This window comes from Protopterus annectens, chromosome 1.part0, assembly GCF_019279795.1.
Source record: "Protopterus annectens isolate FY-2018-M chromosome 1.part0, PAN1.0, whole genome shotgun sequence".
In the NCBI taxonomy this organism is placed as follows: domain Eukaryota; kingdom Metazoa; phylum Chordata; order Ceratodontiformes; family Protopteridae; genus Protopterus; species Protopterus annectens.
In genome coordinates, this window is record NC_056725.1 from 471311816 (window position 1) to 471331215 (window position 19400).

Consider the following 19400-nt stretch of genomic DNA (forward strand, 5'->3'; position numbering starts at 1 on the left):
TAAATCTAGACTGTTTGGCATTATCCGAGCACTAAAACTAGCCATCTTACATTAAGAGGGCCCTCTGCACCCTTGCGGCAGAAGAGAACCCATCTGAGTTGGAGATTGTTGGACTAAGGCTCAGCATAGAGCATTTCCATTGGCCAGCTTGTTTGAAAATTGTTTAACTTGTTTTAAAAAAGGGATCTCACAGTTGCTACATAAACCCCACATTTGCATGGGTTTGCACCTGTTTTAACACAGCTCCACAGAATTTGGCAACCAGCCATTGCTCTACTATCTAAATCTGAGGCACCTGCACATAGAGCACCTTCGAGCAGCATCGCACAGTGGAGGTAACCATTGGTGGTTATAGACGCAAAAACTAAAGTAGATTTATTTTCCCTTAGCAGCTGCCCGTGCTCCAACTGAGGAGTCCCTTAAATTGTGCTTAGCTGATCAGAGAGCACCTCAGCTGGGCTTTCTACAGCATTTGCCAGTTTAACCAAAATCTCCTAATTCCTAATAGTCTCGTTCCCCTTGAGAGCCCCAATAGTGTAGATACAGCATTAAGCCCCCAATTAAACCACATCCTTCCTCATTAAAGTAAGCAAATTTACACCTAGTATTATGGATGGTCAGTTCCCCTCCATTTCTCATGCCAGCCTGATTGACATGGGTATCCTGAGGCAGTGAAGCAATTGCCTCATGTACACTGACAACACACTATTCCTAAACCACTCAAGCTCAATTTGTGAGAGATGCATATGCACTAAGAATTTGTAATCCTTGCTCTGTCATTCACAGAACAATGACACTGAACAGGTTGTCAGCCCACATACTACATCTCCTGCACAAACCATGCTCTCAACACATAAACCATCGTACGTGGAGGTACTCACCAGAAATTTACCTAAACACCAGAGACCTCCAAAACACAAATTCAGTACCTACAGCACTCAGTACTCATAAAACCACAAGCACAAGTGTCTCACCAAACAAGCCCCTAAGACAAAGCACATCTAAACCAAATTTTTTGGTCATAGGCGACTCTAGTGAGACACATAGATGTCCCACTCACCAGGCTGGACAAGGAGAAGGTTACAGTCAGCTGTCTGTCTGGTGCCAGGATCTGCCATATCACACACACACACACACACACACACACACTCAAGTCTCTCCACAACAAGTACAGTTATGACTTCGTCATTCATAGTTAATGTTGGTGTGAATAACTTGAGACATACCTCACTGGACTATATGAAGAGAGACATGATTGAGCTCTCTGTGTATGTGTTCCAGGCAGGTATGTCCCTAGCCTTGTGCAGCATACTGCCTTCACCTCAGATGATACCACAATATAAACAAAAAAGTGATTGACTTCAACAATTGACTTAGTTTCTGGTGTCATTCTAAGGGGAGTCGCAGCAAAAACTGGATAAGATCACCATAATCAGTCACTGAACAAGAACACGTAGTATCCACCAAACAAATGGACTCCAAAAACATTTGTAAAAATTAAAAGGCATTTATTAATAATTAACCCACAAGTTAAAGGATAGAATTATAGAACATCGTTCTTAGATAAGGCGAGATGTTGTTACTAATATCCTCGCAAAACATACTATGGAAATTGATTCTGACCACAGTTCTGTATTTAGGGCTATAGATGTTTAAGGATGGAAGGGGAGGTGACTTTAATAATAAGCTTGAACGGAATGAGTATGAATGGATCGTTGGGTTGCAAGCCGATTGTGCTCCTGGTATTAATGCCTCTGTCAGTATCAAACTAGTTTTAAAATTTAAACAAATGTGTTTATGTTGACACTATTTTAATTAGTTCATGAATTGATTGTTAATTGTTCTTAGTTTATGATTGGGTGAGCTATGCCTTGTGATTTTGTCTGTATGTATTTAATGATTGTTTTTTTAATTGTGGTTTAATTCACACTGAAGAAGGAATTTTTTTCAGAAAGCTTTGTGTTTATTAATAAATGCCTTTTAATTTTTGCCAACATTTTTGGAGTACGTTTCTTTGGTGGTCATTCTAAGGGGATCTAGTACCTGTGAGCCTGGGATGACATGGTAGATAGACCAAGTTGTTTTGCCAGAGATGGTCTTCATCTGTTACTTCTGGGATTTTGGTTACTAGCTAAGGCTCTTGTCTCTCCCATAGTGCCTTTTTTAGGCAGTGTCACAACAACAACAACAAAATTCCTGATGTAAAAAATATCTTCAAAAAGCAACTTCAAGGTTGTATTGCTAAACAGTAGGAGTCTAAACCTAAAACTGCACTCACTGGAAGCAGCCCTCACCTTAGAAGATGCTGAAATCTGTGTAATCACAGAGACTTGGTTTAAGGCTGTGGAAAGCATCCCGACCATATCAGGTTATAATGCCTTCCACACATTCAGACCACAAACTGAAAGTGCAAGAACTGAAGGAGGTAGAGTATCAATATTCATCAAAGATGAATACACCTCCAGACTGGCTAAACAAAACGATTCCCTTGAACTAATCCAGGTCCAATTGACTATAGGTAAGACCCCTCTCTAAGTTATTACCAGTTATAAGATCCCCTACATGATCCAGGATACCCACACTGCATACTTGGATCTACTTGAATTCTCAAGATACAACTAAACACCCCGGTTTTAAGTGACTTTAACTACCAGATCCAGAATGTTTGAGCTCCTTGTGGGCAAATTATACATGTTCTAACACACATGCCCAAAGGTTCTTGGACTTCATCAGTTCTAATGCCCTGGACCAGTTGGTTGACACCCCCACAAGGGGCCCAAACATTCTGGATCTGGTGCTCACTAACATGGGTGATCATTGCACCACCCTATGTGTGCGGCCCTCCCTAGAGAGGTCCGATCATAAATCAGTTTTCATTACAAGTAACAATAACATCTGACCTGCCACCCCCCCCCCCCCCCCATTAGCAGCAGCTAGACTAAAAAAAATTCTCCAAAGCCAACTACAGCCTAATATGTGACAGCAATAGCTTCATAGCCCCTGGCCTCACTGATGGCATGGACACCTATACTGGGATTTACACCAATGCCTTGTATAAGCATTTATACAAATGTATTGACTCAGTCATACTTGATAGGATCAAAACAAGATCCTCAAGAAAGAACAAGCCTACTTGGTGGACATCCGCCATTGACAAGTTATACAATAAGAGAAATAAATTGCTGTCCAAGAGCAGGCAGGAACAGCCTCTGAATTGGAAGCATTCCCTCCTTGGCTTAAACAAGTAAATAAAACATCTTGTAAGGCATTCTAAAGCTAACTATGAATCCAAATTAGCCTCCTTCACTAAGGATAACCATAAGGCCTTCAGTTTAGGTACATCAGAAACCTTAAAGGAAAAAACGAGATCTGCACAGAACTGGTTGTTAAAGGCACCACATATACTGAACCCACAGAAATATCCAACCTACTAGCTGACAGATTCAGTGAAAGCTTCACCCCACTGTCCCTGCCACATGTCTTCCAAATTATCAATACCACCTGCTCTTCACCTAGTACCTCCAAGGAGCAGGTCATAAACACTCACTCCAAAGCCAAAACCACAGCCTCTATGGGACCTGATAATATCCAAGACTGCATTCTAAATTGATTAAAACAGGAAGTAGCTGTACCATTAGGTACACACTTTAGCCACAGTCTAGGCACTGGTTTTGTACCTGCTGAATGAAAAACGGCACCTGTCAACCTGTTACATAAAGGAGATGCCTCCACAGACTCTGTGAACTATAGACTCATAAGCATGATTAACCTAATCTGCAAAGCTATGGAAAGAATAATCACAGACCTTATCAACAAAGATGTAGGAGACCTCCAAATGCTCGACCCAACCTAGTTTGGCTTGATTAAGGGGAGATCCTGCCTCTTGTACTTGGTGAACTTCTTTTGAGACAGTCACCAAAACCCTGAATGAAGGCAAATCCATGCATATGGCCTACCTGGACTTGGTCAAGGTCTTTTACACTATTACCTACTCAGGCATCATTGATAAACTCACCCAGCTAGAAATCAACCAGTATATTGTCAAGTGGGTTGCAAACTGGTTCACCGATAGAATGCCCACAGTCAAAATAGGTAACTCTGTCTCCACTAGCAGACCCATAACCAATGGTGTTCTACAGGGATCTGTGCTGGGGCCCCTATTGTTTGGAATTTACTTCTTGGATGTACAGGCTAAAACAAAAGGCCTATGGCTAACAAAGTTTGCTGATGATTGCAAACTGGGTTCAGTCATCGAGTCCCCAAATGATGTCAACACCCTACTAGAAGGACTTACACAGACAAGCCAAAGTCATAGGCTAAAACTCATTGCAAAAAATGCATTATCATCCCTTTGAGCAAGGGTGACATCCCTGCAGATTACCACATTAATAACAACACTCTAAGCATGCAATCACTGGTGAGATATTTGGGTACACAGGTTGACACCAACCTTTCCTTTGACCACCACATCTCCACAGTGGTAAGAAAGGCTTTCTACATCACCCACCTCATAAGTAAGGGCATTGCATCCAGAACAAAAGAGGTTATAACCTCCCTGTAGTCCTTACTCATCAGGCCAATAATAGAGTACAATGCTACCTTTGGTATGTACCTTACCATGCACCTGTAGCAACTGAAAAGACCTCAAAGGTTTCTTACAAAGAAAATCCAGCGTCTTCAGCATATGAAATCATTGTCACTATACTCTGTGTCTTACAGACTACTCAGAGGTGACCTCTGCCTTGCATATAAAGCAATCTTAGATCCTGCTCTAATGGAAATGCTGCACATTCATAAATCAAATGGTATAAGATGCACTCACTCTAGGGAACTCAACCTAGAATGTGATATCAACAGACTTGCTGGAGAGACAGATTTGTCTCACAGAGGTTACCTCTCCTCTGGAACAAACTTCCAATTCAGGTGAAGCAGAGCCCTTCGCTGACCCCATTTAAGCGTAATTCGGATAATTGGATGGGAAACCGCAAATTCACCATGGGAGTTTCACCTGTGTCCCTCTTGGGCAGGGGCAATAGTTGTTGACTTAGTTCTGCTTAATACCTTGATATTCTTAGGAAAAGAGGTTGTACATGGCTTGGCTTGTAAGGGCCCTAGGACCATTAGCCTAGTGACTTCCTATGATGCTATGTACAGTAATCCTTTATCTTTCATACCCTCACCAGTTGTTATGAAATCTTTCCATATTTAATGTTAATCCACGGCCAGAATATTAGCCTGATTCCTGGTACATCTGTCAGTGATCATCATTAGTGCCTTCAAATGATAACTTAGAAAATAAAAAAATAGAATGTAATGATTGTATCTTAAAGTTGTCTTTTCATATCTCCCTAACAGCTGTTTGACTTAGGCAGATTGTCTATGACCTTCCTAATTTTCCAGTTTATTGTCCTCCACTTTGGACTTGCATTCATGTGTAGCAAAGTGAGAAATAGTAAGGTATTAATTAAGTTGACTGGTAGGGGAGAGATGATATATTTTTTTTAAAAATCTGTTTATGAAGTACATTTCTTAGCTCACAATGTGTTATACATACACATACTGCTTAAGACCACAGCAGCTGCATTGCACGTCGTTATACATACTGCCTGGACATTGTATAGACCAGTTTTATAAGAAAGGGTTTGCTGCAGGTGCTAGATCATAGTCTGTAGTGAAGTCACGGTGGTAGTTGGTGATGGTCAAGGGGTGCTTCTTGATGTTTCACAAACTGTAGTGGTGCTGGCCATCAGTTCTGTCCTTACCTGGACATTATCTTCTTCAGAAGGCAAAAAAGGGATACTTAAGGGAAGCAGCAGGAAGAGGGAAACTTGGAAAATAGGTAACAATGACATGAAAGAACGAATAATTTAAAAAATATATTTTAATATAGAAATTAAAAAGTGACAGAAGACTAGGAAACCAGACTGCCCTTGGTGACTAGGGATGCTTCACTGCAGCACAAATGCAGGATGGGATGAGTCAGGGAAGCTGGGACTAAAAGTAACTGTTGCCAGCTTTCTTATCCTGTGAGAGAGTTGTCTCTGGCTTGCTTCTTGTGTGACACCTACGGGGAGCATTAATTGTTACACAAAGAGAATTAGCCTACACATACCACAAAGTGATGCTACAGCAATGGAAGCCAGGGAGACATTCATTGTTACACATAACACTTCTGTCTTGGGATGTTATGTCTTTCACGGTAGGTAGCCTGAGGGAGTTGCCATGGACAGTTAGGAGCTTCGGGTGGGGAAGGTCCATTAAGTCTTTCCTCTCACAAATGATGAGGATGGTAAGTTTAGAACTGATGAACCATACGGCTGTCACCATTTGGGGACATGAGCCCAACCTTCTCCCTGAAATGGGACAGTGGTGTGCTCAAATGCAGGGAACAAAAATGGATCTTAGGATTCATGCCCCCACTGTGTCTTGAAATGTGGGGAGATTGGTTAACTCATCCTGGGAGTCTGGGCCCAGTCTCACAAAAGGAATGAATGTGCCAGTAGGGTGAATGTATATTCTCTTACTACAGCTTGTGTAATATTCTCTGGAAGCACTGTAGTTAAAGTTCATGTTTATTAGATCGCTTTATTTTAAAGCACTTTACATTGCAAGAATTTAAACAATGAGGAAAGATATCTAAAGGCAAAATAATTATACACAACAATGTATCAAAAACTACAATAAAATATTTTTTCTGAACAATATTGAAACACTACCATAATTTAAATTGTTACAGTTTAGAAGAAGGCAGCTGACACACTAAAATAAAAACATAGATATAAAGTAGTATCCCAGTAATAACTAACTGTAACAGCTGCAGATGTTCAGACTTATGAATAGTCAGAGTGCTGATGGGCAAGTAACTGGTAGGATTTACTTTTTTCCTTGAAATGCAAGCTAATTTCAGCAGAACACCATTAGAGGTTGCTCAGTAAAAACGAGGAGCAAAATAAAAGCAGTACTAGAGGACACTGCAGCTGGACTAAAGCATGCTGGGGAATGAGTAATCACCACCACCACAACTCAGAACAATGCAAGTGGCCAAATCAAAGTCCAAAGAGTCCTCAGAGCACAGTTATTCATCAAGCTCTTCTCCATCAAACAGATCTTCGTTCTTGTGCTGAACCCAAAATATCAGCAGTCTCTTCATCTGCACTTTCTTCTGCAATACAAGTGGGAAAACTCTAGACACAGCCAACTCCAAAGCACCAGCAAATAATTCCACTTCATTGGAGACAGGTTAGAAAACGTATACATACTGTAGCATAGCAACCAGCTCCAAAAAATAACCAAGTTAGATTTAGAGACCAGAAAATTGCAGCAGTACTCAAAAGTCTGGCAGCCATTTGCCACCAGCTTTCTTTTGCAGAACTCTTTTTTATGCAGCTTTGGTGTTTTTGCTCTTCTGAGCTCAAACCTGTATCTCTAAGGGTCCATAGGGATCAGTGCTCCATAAATAAATAAGGTAGTGGAGTCACTGGGTTGGTCATGCATGTACTTGGAGAGGGTTTGAAAAATTAAACAAAAACACCAAATGCTTAGCTACAGTGCTGTGTGTTGGAAGCTGCTAATTCTTCAGAAATATTCCACTAAGAAAGTACTACTTTGGTGAATATTTACAATTTGTCTGTGGACCCCTTGTGTTTCCATGCAAAGAGACATACTTCCATCTCTCCAGTCCCCACCATCTTCAAGACTAGTGTCCACAAATAAAAATGTATATTGATCTTACCCTTACATCAGTTAATCTCATTACAAAAGATGTGTCAAGATGGGCCTGTATCAGTTGTGTCTTGAAAACAACTACATTTACCCTGCAGAAAGTGCAGTGCTCTAATTCCTTTCTAATGTCTTACTCAGTTGTTCTACAAACACTGTTAGTCACTGGCAGTGCTGTTTATGGTGGTCTGCCCTAAGAGTCTCCCCATACAAAAATAAGAAGGAAAAGGTGGGTACAGCACATGAGAATAAGCTGAGGATTTATGTCAAATACCACTCTAGGGCAGAATTTGCACATTATGGTTAAACAACTTAACACCTTCCTTAAGTGGTTTTTACCATTGTAGTGCATTCTATTGCTGACTCACTTTTTCAGCTCTATCAATCCATCCATCCATCCACAACCATTTTTTCCCATTTTTGCACATGGGGTCAGGGTGTGACTTCAATAGTGACAATCATCTAGAGCCAAGGTTTACACCACCATGTAGCTAGCCCAGCCGTGGTAGTTCTTCCACACTACACACTTGCACACACACTGAGACCTATGGCCATTTTAGTGTGTCCAGTCCACCTACTGCATGTCTTTAGAATGTGGGAGGAAACCAGAGCACCCAGAGGAAATCCAGAAGACCACATAGAGGACATCCATACTCCACACAGGTGGCACCCCAGCTAAGAATCAAACTGGGGGACAATACTATCTGCTGTGCCACTGTACCTCCTCATTATTTTTTGTAATTTTTGTTATAGATTTGGTGAAAAGCACAAGTCTTAAGTCTTGAACCCTGTCTTAACTACTCTGCTGTTACCATAGCCTTCTACAAATGAGTGGATAATGCCACATATGAAATATTAGTTATGAATCATCTAAATGTTTTCTGTGCAGTCCATCTGAATTTGGTTATTGTTGTGAGATATGAATTTTAAAAAATTCCAGTTTACTTGTCCATGTTATTTTTTTGGGATGAGAGGAAAAATCAGAAACCCTGGTAAACGCTCACACAGGCGCAGAGAGGTGATACGTACTGTGCACAGAAGTCACTCTAGCTTGGAACCGAATTGGAGGACCAAGTGCTATTAGAAGCTACACTAACTGTCCACTGTGCTGCTGTTTGCATGTAGTTCATCTAATTTACTTATTTTTATTAGAACGCAGCTGTCTTTATTTGCTTTATTGAATGTTGTGAATGTAAGACTGTTTAGCTCACAGGGAACCAAGAGCAGACATCCTTTAGACCCTGTTCTGATATGCCTCCTGGCTGTAATTCTTCTCATCCATATTGGTGTGCAGGAAAAAGGAGCATCCGTAACAAAGTCTGTCTATGTAGTGGGCATGCCTGATGGCACCTGTCTGAAATTGTAATTGCTGTGCCCAACATGAGATTATCATATCATGGTTGCTGTGGGTTTACAGCTTGAGGGTCTAACTGCTCCTTCCTTTTTTGTTGCTGACACCATGCCAGAACAGTTTGCTTGTTGCACCAATGCGTTTGTATTTTTAACATTGTCCATGATCTCAGCATGATGGAAATGGCTGGAGGGACAGTTTTTCTCTGCTGCTGATGGCTCTTTTTGAGAGATACAGCAGCCTCACAATGAGAGTAATAGATTGAGGGCTTTAAGTAACTGAGTGCATGCCTGCCCTGTCAGTCTATATTGCTGAGATATTTTTCTGGATTACATGTACACCCACTACAGGGTGCTGAATGTAAATAAATCACTTGCTCCAAGTCACAAGCTGTTTATGCACATTGCCTACAGTTTTGTGAATTGCAGTCTGCCATTTTGCCATATCTTCAGCTGCAACTTCCTTTTGTGACTTAACGGCAGGTTTTTCTAAACTTCGTCCCCTTATCCTTTTGTGACTTAACGGCAGGTGTTTCTAAACTTCGTCCCCTTATCCTTTTGTGACTTAACGGCAGGTGTTTCTAAACTTCGTCCCCTTATCCTTTTGTGACTTAACGGCAGGTGTTTCTAAACTTCGTCCCCTTATCCTTTTGTGACTTAACTGCAGGTTTTTCTAAACTTCGTCCCCTTATCCTTTTGTGACTTAACGGCAGGTTTTTCTAAACTTCGTCCCCTTATCCTTTTGTGACTTAACGGCAGGTGTTTCTAAACTTTGTCCCCTTATCCTTTTGTGACTTAACGGCAGGTGTTTCTAAACTTCGTCCCCTTATCCTTTTGTGACTTAACGGCAGGTGTTTCTACACTTCGTCCCCTTATCCTTTCACTTACCAGTACTTCTTCCTGTAGCATATGAGAAAAGATGATTCAAATGGCATAGCTCCAATGAAAAGATGAAACACAGATAAGAATAAGAAAACGAAAAGAAGGTTTATGTTCCCGTTAATGCTGCCAACTGAATGCTGAGGTATATGGTAAACAAATACAGCTAAGCAAGAAGCTTCATACACCTTCACTTTGCAGACAGTACTTTCAGCTCATGCATACTCTACACAGTGAGCAGAGTCAGGAAATGGAGGCATTGTATGTGTCATGAGCACTGAGTTTTTTTCCCACAGAATATATGCAAGAGCTTTCTAGTTGCTGCAGTAGGTGACTTAAAGCTTAACACAAAATCATAAAAGGTAAAGGAATTTTCTTATGGGGGCTGTTAATTCCATGCTGCACTGTGCTACTGTATAGTGCACAGTGCCTGCTACAAGCATTAAATAATGCCTGTAATTATTACCTTTCTCGCTTGACTTGCAACTTTCAAAGCTGAACTTGGCAGCTCAGTGTTTTTATTCTGTCACCCATGCTGACATGGCCCCACGCTTAAGCATATAATGAAGTGCAAGTAGGTAGAACATGAGGGCTTACCATATTGAAATAAATGGTACTTGAATTAAATGTTACCTTTAAATGTCAGTAGTGACTGTACAAAGGGGAATAATGGCTACCATTTTAATGAAAAGCAGGTTCCAAGCAGACGTTTGATCCCCACTGTGTATCTGCCAGCAGACCTGGTCTCAGACTGTTCATTCATTCATTCATTCATTCATTCATTCATTCATTCACCCTCTGAATTAATTAGTTTCTCCAGTCTAGAATTCTAGTAATTTTGAGCAGAAAAGTTTGTGTAGCAAGGTTCCATGTCAAAAAGTTCAGGGAACATGTTGGAAAAGTTCAGTAGTAAAATTATGATAAATGTATTTAAGTATTCAGTTATTTAATTTTAATTTTCAAAACTTAAGCCTCCCTTATTGCATGCCTATAAGCAAATATGCTTGTGAAAACATGAATGATCACATATGATAGATTGGAAGGTGAATATCATAACACAAGGATTTCACATTCTGTGCCAGATATATGCGTACATTTAGATAGTGGCTTGCTACCCTATACATAATATGCATAATGCTTATACTTGTTTTTTCTACATAGTTACCCCTTGAAATGTTGTCTCTGTTACCATTTTGATACATAGTCATGGCATCCTAGGTGTCTTTTTCAACCTAAATTCATGTTAGTCTATTTTCACAAGAAACCAGCTACAGCAGGATGGTGTGAGCAGCATGGTTCCGACTCATTTTTTATTCCCTGGGGCAAAGCTGGAGTGTTACCAGCATGTAGCTCACCACTGGCAGATGCTAATGGTAGGACACTGGGCCATGCTTACCGAGGACAGCATAATGCATTCTGAATATTATACCTTCAGCCTGAATGCCACTGCTCACCCCCTGGTTGGAGTGGGATATACAACAGAACGAAGCTCCCAGTTTTCCATAAGTATACTCTTGATACCCCTAGCTGAAACCATTTGTTACGCCTTCTGTTTTATCTGAATGAAAAGCTGTGTCACTCCCATGGTGGAGAAGGCCTCACAGCAGGATATGCTGGGGTAGCCACTGTAGTATTTGGGAATGAAATATTATTTCACTGTTGTCCTTCATTTGGGAAAAAAAGCATGCTGAATTACTTAGGAGTTAAAAATACAACATGAGGTAGAAAGGAAAAATTCTACCAGGGCTTCAAACTGCAGTCCCTGCTACCATTAATCACATTGTTAGAAATATTATTGTGCCTGTTCCTGCAGCTTAAGTGTGTTGCTGTGTGCATTATTTTACAAGTGTTTCTTCACACGTTTAAGGACTTAACCTCTTTTTTGTTTGTACCACTGACTGAACTATTCTCTTTGATATCAATCCCTCCTCACCTGCACATACATGTATGTTTCTCTCATGTTTTTTTCTGCATTCGTTTACAGAGAATGATTCCAAAAAATGGGTAAATGTCAAGGTATTCCCCTGCATCACCACTGCTCTTCTGAGCCATTTTATTTCTGTTATCCCTTCTTCACATGTACTTTGTAACTGCAAACTGTATTGTAGAGTGCAATCTAAAAATAGATTTACACAGACAGCTTATTTTATCAGCTGCAGCTGTGATTTTTTTGTGTGCATTTACTAGTGTTTCTCTGTGAAAAAGTCACTTCTGTAAAGCTCATTTTAAACTTATGTTTCCATAGAGATGAAGTTGCAGCAGTAATTATTTAAAAAGAAACATTTACTGATTTGGCTGTTATAGGGATTCTAATACATCTTCAGGTGTATTGTAGGACGGTTTCTTATAACCTGATGTATGTGGTAATGTTTTAACCTTGTAGAGTGAAACTCAAGGGATTTACAAAATTATAACTCCTTGAAGGTGTATGAAAAAATCATTGACACACTTTGCACAGAAATTTATTTTTACAACTGCTGGTACATAAGAGGAAACATGAAAAGTACTCGAACAGATAAATATGAGTGTTTTTTTTTTTCCTTTGGTGTTTTGTGCTGCAGTCTGAAACTTCACATGTTAGTCATACTTTTTTGTTGATGCAGTTGCTGCATGATGTAACCTGCTAAAAAAGTGTAACTAATAGGAATTTTGCAATGAATAATGAAAACAGGGCATTATCAGCCAGATTAATGAATGCAGAAATGTTATCAACCAAATTAATGAATGCAGAAATGTATGAAAAATATATATAATTGATATTACATTTAAACACATTCTAATTTGTCTTAAAACTGCAATTGCCAGTACTGATTTTATTTGTTTGGCTATTTTACTTATTTGTTTTTGTTTATCAGGAAAGTATGACTGGTTGGTGACCCATTTTCAGCAGAGGCACAGGGAGAAAAGCTCCAAGAATAGAATAAGTAAGAAAGAATTTAGAAATAAGTATAACACACAATAGACTCTAAGTAAATATGCGGTAGGTGACTAATAAATGGCAACCAACATGTGTGAAGTAGTAACATGTAAGTATTATGACAACAATAAGCAGTCACAATAGGATGGGAGTGATGTTAAATCTGCACAAATTTGATGTTACTGTTGTAATACATTATTTGTTTTCTTATTTGTTTGTTTGTCTTTGGTGACCAGTAAACACTGAGTGAGACAAAAAGGTCCATTTTTAGTGGTGTCCCAGGAAGCAAAGCTCCAACAAATTATTAGTAAATACTATAAGGGGAAATGTTATAGAGATGTCATAAACTTCACTTGGCTAAACATACATTATTTTATTATGTTTTATAATCTCAGTCATTGAATTTACATAGTTAAACATGTTAGTGAGACAGAAATGTGTTTCAGAGAATACCCTTGCTCTGAAACAGGCTTTTTATCCATGTGAAGTACAGTCCATCCCAAACCCTATTTAATAAGTGTAATCTTGACCAATGGATTGTTGTCGCCTCATAGCAAGACATTGTCCCGTTCGATTCTCAGCTAGAGCGTCTTCTGTGTGGAGGCATACATGAATGGGGCGTGCCTTCATTGAAGGTTGTGTGTCAAGGCTGGTAACCCGGTACGTAATAATCCACTACCAATCATTAGTGGACTGGAGTTCCGCTGTGGCGACCCCTAACCGGGAAAAGCCAAAAGACACAAATCTTGACCAATGGATGGGGAATAAGAAATTCACCCTAAGTCTGCCCTCATGTCTCTGACGGTTTGGGCATTACTGTCTGCATCTTTCTAACATACCCCCCTTGCATAACCTCTAGAAACTTCATAACATACCCCTACCCCAGTAAACACCCATGATACATAGGGACACAGTTGGGTTGGATTGCATGTCTAAGCTTGTAAAGGCCCTCTTGTTACTTATGCTGGTATATTACCTAATGCTATGAACATTGTTTATATTCAGTTTTTGGGCTGTCCTTAAATATTAGTTTTAAGTAACAGTAGGTTTAAGAAAAGAAGTGCATAAGCCACAATGTTGATTTATGTCCAAGGGGAGGTAAAACAAAGCAACTGTCCCAGTGAGTAAGTTGAAGTGATGTATAAGAATGTGATAAATAGTGGATTTAAGAAAACAAGATTAATTATTGTTACTGTTAGTGTCTTTTGTATTTATGTTACATGAAAGGAAACATTCATTAGGAAGATTTAAGTGTTTGTTTTGTACAAAGGCACAAGAGGGGTTGAAAGCTGCTGGGCAGAGAAATTATCCTGTTGACATGGAGCAAGGAGCATATCCAGAAATTTAAAACTAAAGGGGTGGCGAAAGCCACATAACTATGGGCTAGGCTTATAAATGCCCTTGGGCAGATAGCCTAGTATGAACCTATGAACCTATGAGGAGGAATGTCAGCTATATTTTGAAGATGCTGTGACTATATAATTCACTGAGTTCCTATATTTAGCTATGCTGACAGAAAGTAAGGAATCCCTGTTGTTGCTATTTGATTTGTGAAGTGCTGTTAGTTACAACTGTTTAGAACTTGAGTACATGCCAGTTTAGCAGACTGGAGATGGCTGGAACTTTGGAGTGTTAATATAAGATTATTTCAACCTTTTGTAACTGTGAGGCAGAGTGACACAACTGGGGATTTGTCTAAGGGCTCTGCAATGGTGGAGATCAGATGCATAGTTTAAAAGGAGATTTAGAAATCTTGTTATAGCACTTGTTTTGTTGTAGTTGCAAGGTTGGAGAAGATGCATTGAGTAGGCTGGGATGGAGAAGCAAATACTACTTTGTTCATAGAGAAAGTGTTCGGTTCTGTATAGTTTAATTATTTGCATACAGGCAAATGAGGAAAGCAATAGAAGATCATCTTTGGGGCATCAAATCTAGTGAGTTTTGTAGTTAAGCTATTTATCTGCCCCTCCCTTCCCCCCTTTTAAAATATGCCCGAGGCAATTTTGTATTCCTATGCAGGTATATACTATGTCTATACCATGTCTAACAATATTTCCAAGTTCCTGAGTATCATTTACATGAGGGAGCATTTTTATGTTAGTTTAAAGTCTTTTCCCCTTAATTGCCAGCCATGGCCCCAGAGCCATAGCATGCTTATCTAGCACCAAGTGCCATTCTGTGCTCTTTGTGGAGCCAAAAAAATGTCCATTCCCCAGTATTGCACTTCTCATCTTGAACTTAAAGAGCAATGTTCATTATCACTGATTTGTGCCTTTCATCATATCGACGAGCAAAAAATAGGTCCTCTCACACTTAGGACCTATTGATCTGTTTCCTCACCTTCCTGAATCAAATCACAACTAGAATCAGATCTCAATCCCCCTTCTAACTTGCTTGAAAAAAAAATGAGTTTCGTGCTCATCCTAAAGAAAGCAAAAAACAATGGTATCCCATGACCGGAATATATTTTGCAACAAACAGAATCCCATTGAAGTAATACATCATTTTTGCTACCTCAGAATCTGGCTAGATAATCAACACAATATCCAGTACCACATCTCCTTGACTAAAGCTAAAGTTTCCTTAACACTTTTTTGGGCCAGGGCAGTCTAACATTTCCTCTCTTTCTCAAAGCAGAAACTTTGCAGGTAAATGTATCCTATAAGATCAGTTTGAGTTTCCCCTCCCTCATACCCCAGTTGCCTCCACAAAGAGCATAACTATTTGCTAAACTGTTTGTAATCAAATTTACTGGCTCATAACCCTGTCTCCCAGAAGGGAGCATCACTGTGAAACCCTTACAAAAGCCAATTGGTTTTCTATAGAATAATGATCTTCATTACACTTAACTTGCTGCACTTCAGATTAGTCAACCAGGACTTCTTCTCTAGCCATCTTACCACTAAATTCTCCAGCTACCACCTCAATTTGTTCCCCTTTTCAAGTATCTTCTTCCTTTGTGCTTAAAAAACTTCAGTACATGGGAAGGCACATGGTTCCAGTCTGTTTGCATAAGCTAAATCTCATCAGGTCCTGATCACCTCAGATTAATGACTGATTAACTGTGATCAGATGACAGCAGAGGTTGGTCACATTCATCTACAGACTGCCTCAGTATCCACCAGATAACCCACTTTTGAAACTGTGTACCTCACTGATTTCCTCTTGTGATCAAATGAATGAGCGAATAATGGCCACAATATATATTAAACCCTTGCTGAGTACTATTCAGTTGGACACTCATTTTTGTGGGTTTTGTGCCATCATACTTTCGTCAAGCAAGTCCGTTTCTCTTGTAATAATGGCCACAATAATGTTTTTTGGACATTGCTGTCTACGTACAATGCCATCAATTGCAACCCTCCTGTGCACATGACCATAAACACACACACACACACACACACACACACACACACACACACACACACACACACACACACACACACACACACACACACACACACACACTAATTACAACTACTTTGAGAAGTGTACACCTTACATATTTGATTGAGATTAAGTGAATGTATAATTAAATCCATATACAAATGTACACATTCTCAAGCTGCTTAGCTGTATGAAAAAAAGATGTATACCATCCTGCATGATGACTGGCCTTGGCAAGTTAACACACTAGTATTTAATTTAGGAAAAATATACACTTTCCCTTCAAGTCCATCCACAGTGAATACGAATGTTCTTTCACATTTAATTCTCAACGTGCTTCAGACACCAGTCACTGAATTTATTCTGTTATACTGGGAAATAACTGCTTGCTGCTTTATGTAGCAGCCAAAACATCCTTCACTGAAATGCTGTTTGTTCCTTGGCAAAACAGCAGGAGGATGGGTTCTAAGATGTAATCATTAGTTTACTGTGTGGGGAGTCCACTTAAATGCTGGGCTGTTCTTTTTTTTTTGTAAAGAAATCAGAATTCCAGTCTTGCACAATATGCAGCTGTATGAGGTCTAAGTCCCCAAAAGGAAAGGTTGACTGTTATACAAAAATTATGTAAATATAATCTGTTTATTTTGAGGTGCTGCCTCTCAGCAGCCTAGTACCACAGACTACCCCTGATTATAATACATGTGGGTGTGCAGTAATCAGATGAATTAAAAAGTGCCAACTTTGAGACATTGTCAGTTTGTCAAAATGTAGACTATTATAATGAGAGAAGTTTTTGTTTGGTGGGAGCAGAGGTATATCCTCAGAGATTTTGTGACCTCTGATTTTGGTACATTTAAGCTAAGGGACTGTGAGGAATACAGGTTTGGCTTGTCATGCCTTGCAGGAAAAAAAAATTTTGAAAAACAGTAGCCATTATTTTCACAAAACTGTTAATTCCATGAGCTCATTTCTGTGAACTCTGAATTGAAGTTCATTCATTGATGTGATACAATCCATAGATATTTGCCTTGATAATATTACACAGTGCTAAACTGGTATGCAAAGTAATTGTTAATTCCCACAGTAAATATCACCAACCTTATATAAATAAACTGATATATTACTTATGTTTGGAAAAGTGACAAATACAACAGCCTTATCAAGTGTTAATTTTCTTTAGAACACCTTCAGATTTGCTTGTTAAGAATTATTTGGCAGACACATCAATGTGTACTCTTGTTAGATGTGAAATAAAAGAAAAAAGGGCAGTGTTCCCATTAGTCAAACAGAGTTATTCAAGATATAGTGTCTTCAAGAAAAGCTGCATCACACTTTCTTGAAATCTCTTAATCACCAGTAAACATTTTTCAAAATTCTACTTGTTTATCAGTTCCATTCTGAAGCTGTATAAATACAGAAACTGTGTTTGAAAAGAAATTTTTTTACCCCATGTCTCAGACAGAAGTTGCTGTACTGTTTCTAGACATTCGGCTTCTAATACTAGGTTATATGTCTTTTTTATATGCAGTCATACTGTTTGTGAGAATAGGCTTAATGCAATAAAAGGTATACAAATTCAGTGACAGAATGATTTTAGTTCTCAGCAACCCACAGTTTTTTCTTTTAAACCTGTTACTTTTATGTACCACAGGCTTGGATATAACAGTAACAAATTTGTAATAAATGTTTCTCATCACTGTATCTTCTCTCTCCAATTCTATCACAGAATACAGCTGTAAACCCACTCCCTTTGGTAAAAAGGCTACAAAGATTCATCTCTATCAGCTTTCTTTCTTTACAAATCAAACATAATTTCCCATAAACTAATCTAATCCAAGAGCCTATGTACAGAGCTTTACCCAAACACTTCCTCATTTAAAAATTATAAATTGTCACTGTTCATGGATTTATATTATGTAACTACATAAACCATGGACACACACACATACATATATATATATATATCTATATGGGTTTCACACTGCTCATAACATGCTATTCATTACTTCCCCATTCACAACATGAATGCTGATGTAACAACCTACCAAAAGTAATTAATTGTTTAGTGTTAGATTGTTAACCAGGATATGAGTGTGGGGGGTATTTTATTGGCTGATGTTAATATAAAAGCACTGTGTGATGGAAAATCATTGTTCCGATGAAGTTTGGGAGATACCCAGATGAAACAGCTTAACCTGTATTGCATTTATTTTATCAATTCACTGTTTTTATTTTAGGATTAAACCAGTTCCTTCTTTCTTTGTGGTTGTGGTACATTTTGTTTTTTTCTGAACCTATCAAAAGTCGCAGGGAGTTCAAGTGATGTGGTCAGGATCATGCAGTAGCAACTGGAGGCTGGAAATCTCAAACGGTCTTGCAGAAGAAAGCCTTTAGCTTTTAGGCTTGTACTGACTGCTATTGTGGCAGAAAATTAGTAAAGCATATGCAGTGGATATTATCTAGTTCAAACATACAAATCCAACTACTATATAACTTTGAAAATAATGTTATGTTTTGTAAAGTGTCTTATAATAAGTTAGTACTATATGTGCTAAATGCTGGTATTGCTTATGACTGTAATCTGCTTGAAACTAGCATTTACTAAATGTTCAATGTGTATTATTATCTTGGAGCTTTTCTCCCCGGGCCTCCGCTGAAAACGGACATATATCCAGTCAGAATATCCAGGTCAACAAATGTAAAATAAAACAAATAAATAATGTATATTCCTGGGGTGGCACAGTGGCTCAGTGGAAGCATTAGCTCCTCACAAAAGAGGTTCTCCTGTTGAATTCTTGGCTGGGGCGCCGTCTCTGAGGAGTTTGCATGTCCTCCCTGTGTTTGCATGGGTTTTCTGTCAGTATTTTGGTTTCCTCCCATATTCCAAAGACATGCGGTGGGTGGATTCGACACACTAAATTGGTCATAGGTGTATCTGTGAATATGTATGTGTGATATGGATGAACAATGTCGGCAGAGCTAGCCACCCTGCAGTGTGAACATTGGCTGCAGATAATTGTCAGTGTTGAGGAGTCTCGTGTTCATTTAGAAGCATTTTCACTTATTAGTGTTTGTCCAATAGTGGTTTAAAACAGCTTTAGATGAGTTAGCAGAACTGTTTCATAGAAGTCTGTATCAGGCTTTGTCA

The 19400-nt window shown here is 39.1% G+C and overlaps 1 protein-coding gene across 1 annotated transcript in view; it reads left to right on the forward strand.

Annotated features, from left to right (window-relative positions):
- The window catches only part of LOC122792966 (IQ motif and SEC7 domain-containing protein 2-like), an 875781-nt gene that overhangs the window by 408828 nt on the left and 447553 nt on the right, over window positions 1-19400 (forward strand). The gene's annotated exons all lie outside the window — the stretch shown is intronic.